Source organism: Macrobrachium nipponense, chromosome 6 (assembly GCF_015104395.2).
Source record: "Macrobrachium nipponense isolate FS-2020 chromosome 6, ASM1510439v2, whole genome shotgun sequence".
Classification (NCBI taxonomy): Eukaryota; Metazoa; Arthropoda; class Malacostraca; order Decapoda; family Palaemonidae; genus Macrobrachium; species Macrobrachium nipponense.
Window position 1 is genome coordinate 47,298,046 of NC_061108.1, and position 9,859 is coordinate 47,307,904.

General features: G+C 38.0%; 1 long non-coding RNA gene across 1 annotated transcript in view; it reads left to right on the forward strand.

The window, feature by feature from the left end:
- Positions 1 to 3,729: 3,729 nt before the first annotated feature.
- The window catches only part of LOC135216726 (uncharacterized), a 332,432-nt gene continuing 326,302 nt past the window's right edge, over positions 3,730 to 9,859 (forward strand). Inside the window, exons 1-2 of the long non-coding RNA XR_010314902.1 lie at positions 3,730 to 3,955; positions 4,280 to 4,433. This is a non-coding gene — a long non-coding RNA (uncharacterized LOC135216726). The remainder of the gene's footprint in view (positions 3,956 to 4,279; positions 4,434 to 9,859) is intronic.

Genomic DNA, 9,859 nt, shown 5'->3' on the forward strand with positions numbered 1-9,859 from the left:
CTAATGCTTTTGCCATTAAATACTAATTGTATCGTTTAGAATAGCGATTGGTGGGATGAAAGCCATAATCGCTTCTTCTTTTGAAGTGCAGGTCTGGAAGTCACCATGGAAACAAATGATGGAAAGTGAAGAAGAGCTATTATTAGATGGTCTGTATTTGACATTAAATGTCAAGTGTTCTGTGAACGTGTTGTGCCTTTGATGTTTGATGCCTGTCGTAATGAAGGGGAAATGAATTAGGATTTATGGGGCGTTATGTTTGTTAAAAGTATTTCTTTAATAACAGTTATCATGATAAACAATTTCAATCAATTGTTGCAATTTTTAAGATATTTTTTATACATTGAACGGTCATCGATGTCATCGTCTGATATCACACCTCCCCTCTTTGTGCCTTCTGATCGATCAGATTTGTGGATGGGAGAGAGATGAGGGCAATCGGGTCTGAGCTAGAATTTGGATTTGATAATGTGCTATGGCGCAGCTATTTTTTGCACGAAATTCAGTGAACAATCGGCACAGGAAATGAAATGGGGTTCTACTTTTATATTAATCTAATGCGCCTAGTTAGTTATAAGCGAATTATTGTGAGATACTGTTTCTTTTACATACATGTACGTTGATTGGTTATGCAAACATTGGTACCTTTATATTATATAAGAAAACTTGGCTCATTATTTAGATATTCGTCATTTGTTCTGACTACAGTTTGCAGCATTGGAGAATATCTTAACCATCTGACAATTCCAGAAGCTCAAAACATTATTTATAAACTCTCCAACAGACCTCGCCATTTACCTGAATTTTTGAAGATGGAGTGCTCATCATTGAGTATCCATTACTTGACTTGAATATTATTTTCAGATTAATTGAAATTGTCTAGACTATCTTCACTTTAATTAGTCCTTATTCAGATGTCAACGTTCGTGTTACAATCCTTTATTTTATTTATTTGGAGTCAGGAGGCCACGGAGTTGTGTTAAGGTGATGGAGAGGTATTGGAACCGAAGGGACTTAGTAGTATTCAGTAAAGAGAGGCAAGTAGTGTGGTATGTGTTGGGTATTCCGGCGCTGCTGATGAGCTTCTTGTACAATCTCGAAACTACTGAATACTAAGGCTCTTCTGTTACGAAATGTCTTCCATCCCTTGAAGACAACAGCTTTAAGGTTTCTCTGTCCTCCTAGTTCCACAAAATTCACTAATCTTTTCACTATTGTCTGTATAAGAAGAGGCTGATGATGCTGCAGTTTAAAGGAAGAAATCTGGCTGTGATGGTTTTTTCTATTTCTGGAGGTACCTCTCGTTATGGAGAAGGGGTCATTGAGGAAAAGATTTGACTAATATGCATGTTATTTTTTAAAACTTCCACATTTTTCATCCTAAGAATTGGCTGGATATAGAGCATGTTAATCATTTGGTTCTAACTAGTCTTATATGATTTGCTGCTACCTTCGGACCTTGCTCCACCTGGGCTGCAACCCGCCATAGTCGACTAACTACTAGATTTGCAGCTTTCCCTTAGCTTAACAACAGATGCAGTGGGCTTCATCAGGGTAATTGAGCAGAAATCAAACTCGGGTGTTGTCGCTGGTAAGGCAAGCAGGCAAGCACACACACACACACACACACACACAAATATATATATATATATATATATATATATATATATATATATATATATATATATATATATATGCAACAGGCAATGTAACATTTACACCCTAGCTATTGAGTCATCACTTACTGCTTCTTAAATCTCTTAAATGCTCACCACCCACGATGCTTTTATGAATGCTGATGCAGTAGTAGAGTCTACAGTTTGAGGACGCTTTTCCAGTTTCCTGGACTTTTATGATCTTCAAGGCTGTAAGGAAAGACGTAAGTTGCTGCTATGCTGCCTTATTTTTTTATGTTATGCTGACACCAGAGTCAACCATTACTTCATGGCTGTCATCAAGGAAATCCTAACATTACAATGGAACTTCCATGGCATTTAAAGGCTTGTTTCGTAGTGCAGTCATTACGTTGTTGAAAATTTGATTAAAACGAGAAATAATGAAGAAATATGATTAATGCAGACAGCTCGTAGTGACCTGTCGTGTAACTTCAGAGCACTGGTTCGCCATTTGACTCAGGTCAGATCCTGAAAGCAAGCAATTTAATTTCTTTCTAGCAGAGGGGACAATATAATTGGATGATATCGTAATGTTCAAAATAGGCTCCTACAATGCTATGCTTACCACTAACAATTGTTAGTCACCTATAGAAGTTACATTTTGTACACTATGAAAGGCCTGTGGAGGTGATTGCAAGTCTCACACAACAATGGGTCCATACACATGCATTTTGTGGATGTGCTCATTTAGAGGCCACCTGTACGTAAATGACCCTATTAGAGACACTGAATTTTTTTTTTACCAAGAGGATAATATAACATTGTAGTATGCTATCATGTTTTGAATATCCAGGAATCCTTTGACTATGATCTCATCTCCAGCGGAAGTAATCTAACAAAAATCAAGAGGAGCTAATTCTGTGGAGATTCTTGAAAGCGCTCTCCTATGTGTTTCGACCCATGACGTTTAATATTTAATTTTTACCTTTGTGTCGTTTCCTTGTTAATTTTGGTTTGTGTGCAATATTGGCTTTATGTACAATTGTAGTTTAGTGGCAGAATTAATATTAATGCGGTGATAGCCAAGAAGTAATAAATCGGTGATCTTTTCTAGAGACCTTTAGCTGCGAGGATAAGGAAAGGGATGGGAAATTGAAGGCGTTGTCTTGAAATTATAGATGCTGCAAATACAATGGCATTCGATAAAGAGTGTAAATGAAAAAGATCATGAAAAACTACGCGTGTATACGCATACGTATTAAAATGCGAGTTGCCATTTCACGAGAAGCGACAGGTTCGAGTTCGTCGGTGCCTGCATTTCTGCTAGTCCGGGTGAGTTTTCATAATTAAGCAGATTGTGTTCGTCAACATGCAAACGGCACCGGCCCTTGGCAACAGATTGTTGAATTAGTCACCTGGAATTTCTGTGTTTTATTGTCATTATGATCGTTAATTACCACTGTTAAATCGACTTCTTACTGAGTAATGCAGTTGTAGTACACTACAGTTTAACATATTGAGGCATAAACTTGGGGAAACTAGCACGCAGTGAGAGAGAGAGAGAGAGAGAGAGAGAGAGAGAGAGAGAGTTTTGGCAACTGTATGTTTTTCAGCGTGAGAGGGTCAAATCAGAATATGCAAGCAAGAAAGAGAAGAAACTTAAAACCTGCGAAGTGTGGTAAACACGCATAACTCTATAGGAGTACATTCTACATTAAATTGGTCACCCGTCCAAGTGTTGCCTAGACCTAACTTTGCTTGAGTTCGGTAATCGAGATCAGCGGTGTAATCCACGTTTGTTTATTTGTTTAATACAAATTGTTTTTCACATGGACATTATTTAAAAGGTTCGTGTAAGAATTATCCTATAAGTTCAACGTATACACGCTTGCAGTGTACCACAATTACTATAATGGGTTTGTTATGGTGCACGGAGTTCGATACGTAACAACCTATATGGTGAAAGGAAATCCGGTGAAATCGTTAAGTACGAGAGAGAGAGAGAGAGAGAAGAGAAGAGAGAGATAGAGAGAGAGAGAGAGAGAGATACATAGCAGCAGCAGCAGCAGCAGCAGCAGCAGCAGCGGCAGCCGGTGGTATCCCATAAGGAAGGTGCAGAAGAAGAGAGTTCGGTGGCTATGGCGGTGTCAGTGTGCGTGTGGCCGGCACCGCGCCCGTCCGCGCACCGCTCCCGACTCGTTCGGGCTTACTCGCCCGATCTCGCCCGGTCCGTGTCGTGGGGCTACTTACACCCTTTTGACTCCTTCCGCAGCCCATATTAAGAAACCGGTTTCTGTCAGTCTGTCTGTCACCGGGCTACTATTTCTACACAGTTAATGGTACGCCCATAACTGCCTGTTGTTTCTTCGCTGTTCTGTTTGTTTTACCTTTCTCTGCATCTCATTCTGTGCGTAGGTGGCTGTTTGTGCTGCTTGTTGTAAAATAATAATAATAATAAAAAAGATAAGTGTTACTTGTTTTAGTTGTTGTTCTATGTCAGTCAAATCAATAATCATTTCTGAAAAAAATGAAAGTTGCCTGGTCGCCGAGAGAATACGTTAATGTGAGATACGAATCCAGAATTAAGAAGAAAAGTTTTATGAAAGACAACAGAAAAATATGAATAGAATATAATGTAGTATAGTTTAAGGTTAATTTTGCAGTTGTTCATATGTGACTGGCAATGGCTTAGTTATAAAATAACGTATCTTGTGCTTTGAGACACTGTAGGTATGTGATATGATTGCAATGGAAGTAATCAATAGCTTATTATTGATGAGGAATGTGTTGATTCCTTATGGAACTACTCATTGGGATGTAAGTATAGTCAGCAGGGTTACCCTTCAGAATCAAAAACAATCCTTTTACATTTTCCCTCCCTGAACGCTGTCCCTGTCACGCTTACTCTTTCAAAAACAGGAAATCATTTTTCAGTTCTTACTCTCTCTAAAGAAAAAGTTATTTTTTCAGAACTTGCTTTAGGTCTTGTTCATGTTTGTGGAAGGCTTTGTTTTATATGACTAAACACTAAGTGTTGAGGATTGTTTATATATATATATATATGTATATATATATATATATATATACACATACATACATACATACATACATATATTCACATACTACTGGATTTTACAAAATGTTTCATATATTTTATTCACTTCGGTGTGTGTGTGTGTGTGTGTGTGTGTGTGTGTGAGAGAGAGAGAGAGAGAGAGAGAGAGAGAGAGAGAGAGAGAGAGAGAGAGAGAGAATGTTGTAGTCTACGGGTAATGGACTCCACGTTCAACTGCTATGGAATCTTTTAAGTAGAAAATATGCTTGGCATCTTTTATTATAAAAAATAAATACGATACAGTTATTGCTTAATTTACAGACTGCCCTCCTTCTCGACTGGTAAATGTGTGTATAAATTATTTATGTAGTATTTAAAGAAAGAGAGAGAGAGTGTGTGGTTTTTTCTGCTGAGTCAAACAAAGGAGAGTCTGTTTCAGAGGTTAATTATGACCAGTTCATAGAGCGGGAAACCCTCATATCAGTCCAGCCTGTTCTTCTGATGCGTTTAATTTGATCTTTTATTTGATTTGACTCAAATTCAGAGCGTCCACATTTTTTGGAGTTGCATCGTTGTGTTCCCTGTCTCTCACATTCTCTCCTCTCTCCCTCTCTCTCATTTTCAGCTTTTTCATGGGAGATGTCATTCTTTATTCATCGCAATGAATACATATACAGCTCAAGCTCAAACTTGTTGGGATATTTTCTCTGTTGTTCGTGACATGTCTGCATGGATGCGTGTTCTCATGCATTGTTAGGAGGTGGTAATCGTTACATTTCCACGTGTTGAAAAGTAGCGATTTTTTGTGCATGTCATTGAAAATTCCCATGATGTTTAGACCGGTTAAGACTGCAGTTTAAAGTAGATTTGCGGTGAGGATAGGAGCACACATTATATATATATATATATATATATATATATATATATATATATATATATATATGCATTAAACTAGAAATGTCGTTTAGTATCCAATTCGCTCTACCTCGGAATTAATAATATGAAAGTATATTAATTCCTAGGTGTAGCAAATTGAATATTAAAGAACATTTCTAGCTTAATGCATGTATATGAATCACGGTGATGCGATAACAATTCATATATGAGATTTACATATATATATATTATATGTATGTTTATATATGTATATATATGTGTGTGTGTATATATTATATATATATATATATATATATATATAAATATATATATATCATATATATATATATATATATATATATGTATGTATTATATAGGTGGGGGTGCGTGTAGGAGAATTATATTGACGTAAGCTTTAAAGCATGATCTCTGGTATTTCATTTAGTGAAGTAAGAGGAATGGTAATAAAGTTATGAGATGAATATAGTTGTCGAATAGCTGTTTGACATTTTGATAAACAGTTTTTTGGAACCCGATTCTATTTAGTAATGATACTAAGAGATTTAAGGGAAGGCATATCTCTGGGTTGCAGTATAGGTTATGAAAAGTTATTTGGAAGAAATAAAGAATTTGTTACGTAGAAAGAGCTGAATGTGATGTCAATGAAGATAATTTGGGAATAATCTATGTAGTAGACTCTCATGAAAGTGGAGGTGGGAACAGTTGATAGCATTCTGTATAAACAATAACATATGCTAAACGGAAAACACGAAACTACGGCATTTACTGATTAACAAAAAAAATCCCTATTATATTTCCTATGCAATTCTAATCCAAATCTTCTAAATTTAGTAACTCCTTTGATTAAATTACCACCCGTAACTGCCATAAGACAGTCAACAGACAAACTTTAACTGAAAAAAAATTAAAGTTTGTCTGTTGACTGTCTTATGGCAGTTACGGGTAATTTAATCAAAGGAGTTACAAAAATTAGAAGATTCGGATTAGAATTGTATAGGAAATATAACTGAGGTTTGCTGGTAGATATAGTGATTCGGGATTTTTTTGTTAATCAGTAAATGCCAGTCACTGACACCATGCCGACTTTGTGAAGGTGCTAAGGAATTATAAACGCTGAAGTGTCAGTGAGACGTCAGATATAATTTTAGTCTGTCATCAAGACAGAATAATGTTGAGTAGCATTTTCGAGAAGAGAAGGATAGAAGCCACGCATATATATACTAGTAGAGAACACTTATTATACGGTAAAAACACTGAAATAATGACAAGGGTGAGGGTAGGGGAGATCCGTTATGTGAATGATGTAGGATGGAACGAGGAAGGTTTCAGGGGAAATACGTGAGAGGAAAGTGTCTTCAGACAAACGTGAAGAGTGAGTGTGGATTTTTATCATAATTTCAACTTCCTTTTTTGGGCGGATGAAGAGATTTCTCAAAAGAAGTGTATGATAGGTGTCCTTTTGGGTGGACAGAATATGAGATGAATCAGCAGATTTCTGTCAGTCAGTGAAATATATGGGAGGATCTAAAAGGATTTTGCGGAAAGTGGGGGAGAGAATGTAAAGGGTCGTTTGGTAAAGTATGAAGTGTAAGTGTAGGTTTTCTTGATTATGTGGAATAATTTTTGTGGATCAAAAAAGGAATTCATGCGCATGTGCTCTTTGCTGCAGTGGGAGGTGTGATTGCAAACTTTCATTGTAAAGTGTGACTGCAAATTTTCATCATTGTACGAATTCGGAGGGGGTGGGGGCGGGGGCGCCCTGCTTGCGGATGGAGGAGGGTTTCATGAGTGTGGCAAGAAAGTAATGAGTCGTTTGGTAATGTGGGAAGTGTGACTGTGGCATATCATTTATACGGGATTCATTTTAGATGGATGAAGAAGGATTTCGTAAATAATGCGGAATAGAATATGTGTTGTTAGACAATGTGCGAAGTGTGAGTGGAGATTCTCGCCATTATGTGAAATACTTGATGTGGAGCGAGGGAAGAGAAGGAAGTCATGCTAAGAATTGAAGGAAAAGTATTGAGTGTAGGTGTGGATTTTCATCATTATTATTTGCATATTTCAGAAGGATGAAGAATTTAGTGGGAAATGAGGGAAGAGTTCAAGTGCTGCTGAACAAAGCCTGGAGTGAGTACGAGAAGCGAACTCATCGTTGTGTGAAGTATATTATCTTTTGGATCAAGACGGATTTCTTGAGACGTGGGGAAAAATGGAAAGTGTGAGTTAAGGTTCTCATCTGTATGTGGAACCGTTGCTCGTGGATCAGGGAGGATTAAATGAGAGGCGTGGGAAAGAATGTAGGGTGTATTTGGATAAAGTATGGAGTGTGAGTGTGGATATTCATGATGTCCTTGAGGTGGATGAAGAAGGATTGCATTGCAAGAATGGAGAGGTAAAGCGTGAGTGAGTCAGTACATGACGTCCTTGAGGTGGATGAAGAAGGATTGCATTGCAAGAATGGCAAAAGAAGCAAAGTGTCAGACAAAATATGGAGTAAGAATATAGACTTTCGTCATGATGCGAATACTTTTGGCGGGACCAAGAAAAATCCTCTTTTTATCACAGTGAATTCCGCAGGTGGATCAGTAAGGATTTCATGGGAGAACTGATAACTAAAGTGTTGTTGGACAAGGAATGGGGCAGGTATACAGTTTGACATTATCCCTTGAAGTCGTTTGCAGGGAAGCTGTAGGAAAGAATGATAAGTTTTTGGACAAAGTAAGAACTGTAGCTACTAATTGCAGATTTCCATCTTGACATAATGTCCTTGGGTTTGATCAAGAATATCCCCATAGGGGGATAGTGCCATCAGTGCACCTCACGGAGTGCACCGTAGGCGTTACTAAAGGTTCTTTGCAGCGTCCCTTCGGCCCTAGCTGCAACTCCTTTTATTCCTTTTACTGTACCTCCATTCATATTATCTTTCCTCCATCTTTCTGTCCACCCCGTCCTAGCAATTATTTCATCTTGCAACTGCGAGGCTTTTCACCTGTACCACCTTTCAAACCTACCTACGCGCTGAATGACCTCACAGGTCCCAGCGCATGGCCGTTGGCCTCAACTCTTTATTCCATTCCCTTCCATTCGATCAAGAAGGATATGGAGGGAAATGTGGCAAAGCTGTAAAGAGTGTTGAGTGTGAGTGCACCAGAGTTTCATCCTTCTTTGGAGTCCGGGTTATGGAGCCAGAATAATTTCGAGAGGTTTGAAAAAGAATGTCAAGTGTTATAGGAAAAAGTATGAACTTCATAGCTTTTTTTATATGAGTCCCTTTGTGCTGATCAAAATCGAATTCAGGACAGTATGAGAATGAATATAAGATGCTAGGTCATTGTTGGACAAAGTAGGCTGTGTCAAATACAGACCTGCATCATTCTTCAATAAAGTCAAGAGTCGTATCAGGAGAGGCGAGGCAAAGAGCGTCTAGTTGGACAAAGTATGAAGTTTCAGTGCAAATCATTATATGAAGTCCCTTGGATGAACGAAGAAGAATTTCATTGGAAGTGGGGTATAGAATATAAAAAGTTATTAGACAAGATGAAGTGAGTGTGTGTGTTTATCATCGTGTGATGTCCTTTAGGTGTTTCAAGAAGTATGACAAGGAAAGTGCCGGAAAAGAACATAAAGTGCTTTTCGTTCGAAGTCCTGATGGACAGAGTATGAGGTAGATCAAGATTATCACACTGGATGGTCGGTATAAAATGTCAAGTGTTGTTCGACCAAGTATGAAGTGTGAGCGTGGATTTTCATAAATAGATGAAGTTCTTTAGGATGGGTCAAGCGGCCTTTCATTGACAATATGGGAACGATTGTCAAGTGTTGTCGGACAGGGCACAGTGTGAGCGCAGATTTTCATCATTCCGTGAAGTTCTTGGGGTTGGTTAAGTACGACTGTGAGGGAAGCTGGGGAGGGACTGTAGATAAAGTGCATTTGGAGAGAGGATGGAGGGTCAGTGGATATTGTTACCATTCTGTTTAGTGTTTGGGGTGAGTCAAGAATAATTTCCAAGAAAACGTCAGACACGATTTCAAGAGATGCTGGACAAAGTGTCGAGTTTGACAGGATTTTTATCATATAGAAAATCCTGTGTATTCAGTGAATAAGGATATGAAAGGAAAGGCTGAAAGGAAACGTATGTTTAAAAGAATGATGTACGGGAAGGTGAATTTTCATCATCATTTTGTGAAGACTTTGGAGTCGATCAAAAAAGAGTTCAGAGAAAGTTTAGCAAAGATGTTGTGTTGTTGAGCGAGGTATGAGGTGAGAGTGAATTTTTATTCTCTGAAT